The sequence below is a fragment of the Cebus imitator genome, unplaced genomic scaffold (assembly GCF_001604975.1).
Source record: "Cebus imitator isolate Cc_AM_T3 unplaced genomic scaffold, Cebus_imitator-1.0 Scaffold92, whole genome shotgun sequence".
Classification (NCBI taxonomy): domain Eukaryota; kingdom Metazoa; phylum Chordata; class Mammalia; order Primates; family Cebidae; genus Cebus; species Cebus imitator.
The window spans coordinates 66,753-68,947 of NW_016107407.1; positions in this window are offsets into that span (position 1 = coordinate 66,753).

Below are 2,195 nucleotides of genomic sequence, written 5' to 3' on the forward strand. Positions count from 1 at the left end.
ACAGTCTCACTCTTGCCCTCCAGGCTGGAGTGCAATGGTGCAATCTCAGCTCACTGCAACCTCTGCCCCCCAGGTTCAAGCGATTCCTCAGCCTTGGCCTCCTGAGTAGCTGGGATTACAGGTGCCTGCCACCACGCCTGGCTAATTTTTGTATTTTCAGTCTCAAACTCCTGACCTCAGGTGATCCACCCACATCACCCTCCCAAAATGCTAGGATTACAGGCCTGAACCACTGCACCTGGCCATGAAACCCCATTTCTGCAAAAAATAACAAAAATTTTCCAGGAGTAGTGGCATGTACTTGTAGTCCCAGCTACTTGGTGGGTATGGGGCTGAGGCAGGAGGATCGCTTGAGCCTAGGAAGTTGAGACTGCAGTGAGCTAGGGTCATGATTGTGCCACTACACTCCAGCCTGGGTAACAGAGTGATACCCTGTCTCAAAAGAATTAAAAAAAAAAAAAAAGAAAGGCTAGGCCCATGCCTGTAAACAACACTTTGGGAGGCCGAGGCAGGTGGATCACCTGAAGTCAGCAGTTTGAGACTAGCCTTGCCACTATGGTGACACCCTGTGTCTACTAAAAACACAAAAAATTAGCTGGGAATACTGGTGCATACCTGTAATCCTAGCTGCTTGGGAGGCTGAGGCAGGAGAATCGCTTGAACCAGGAAGCGGAAGTTTCAGTGAGCTGAGATTGCCATCACTGCACTCCAGCCTGGGTGACAAGAGCAAACCGGGCCTGTAATCCCAACACTTTTGGAGGCTGAGGCGGGCGGATCAGGAGGTCAAGAGATGGAGACCATCCTGGCCAACGTGGTGAAACCCTGTCTCTACTAAAAATACAAAAATCAGCTGGGCGTGTTGGTGTGCGCCTGGAGTCCCAGCTACTCAGGAGGCTGAGGCTGGAGAATTGCTTGAACCCAGGAGGCGGAGGTTGCAGTGAGATGAGATTTCACCACTGCACTCCAGCCTGGCGCCTGGAGATGGAATGAGATTCTGTCTTGAGAGAGAGAGAGAGAGAGAGAGAGAGAGAGAGAGAGATATCAGTGATGTGCATGCTGGTTAGCCCCCCAGGTCAAATCTCCAATCAGCTGTGGGCTCCACTGAGTAGGACGCTGTGGCCCAGGCCACTTTTCTAGTAATCTGCAGTAGCGTGGTCAGTGATGTGAATGACATGAGGAGAGGCAGGATAGATGGGGCTTATGGATTGACTGGCCCTGTTTGGAGACCAGGGAAGGGTGAAGTCAGGGTCAGGCCTGATGACGGGGTGTGGGTGGGGATGCTGGGAGGAAAAGTGTTTTGAGGGGCCAGGCACGGTAGCTCACACTTGTAATCCCCGCACTTTCGGAGGCTGAGGTGGGTGGATCACCTGAGGTGGGGAGTTCGAGACCAGCCTGACAACATGGAGAAACTCAGTTTCTGCTAAAAATACAAAAATTAGCTGGGGGTAGTGGCACATGCCTGTAGTCCCAGCTAATCGGGAAGCTGAGGCAGGAGAATTGCTCGAACCCGGCAGGTAGAGGTTGCCGTGAGCCGAGATCGTGCCATTGCTCTCCACCTGGGCAACAAGAGTGAAACTCTGTCTAAAAATAAAAAAAGAAAAGAAAAGACTGGTTTGAGGGAAGGTACCAGGTACCAAGCCCAGTGAGGATGTGGTGAGCCAGAGGGCCTGACCCCAGCTACAGTGTCAGCAGGTTTCTCAGAGGAAGCTGACACAGGAAGTGGAAGAGGGGAGAGGTAGGGGCGGTCTCCCCGGGCTGACAAGATGCTCCGATGGCTTCCTCAACCTGTTGTTTTTAGTTTAGTTTAGTTTAGTTTTTGAGACGGAGCCTTGCTCTGTTGCCAGGCTGGAGTGCAGTGGCATAATCTCCTGGCCTGATCTCCGCTCACCCAACCTCCACCTCCCAGGTTCAAGAGATTCATCTGCCTCAGCCTCCCGAGTAGCTGGGACTACAGGTACGCACCACCAGATGTGGCTAACTTTTCGTATTTTAGTTGAGATGGGGTTTCACCATGTTGGCCACGATGGTCTCAATCTCCTGACCTCATGATCTGCCCACCTCAGCCTCCCAAAGTGCTGGGATTATAAGCGTGAGCCACCGCTCATGGTCTGCTTTTTTTTTTTTTTTTTTTTTTTTTTTTTTTTTTTTTTTTTTTTTTTTTTTTTTTTTTTTTTTTTTTTTTTTTTTTTTTTTTG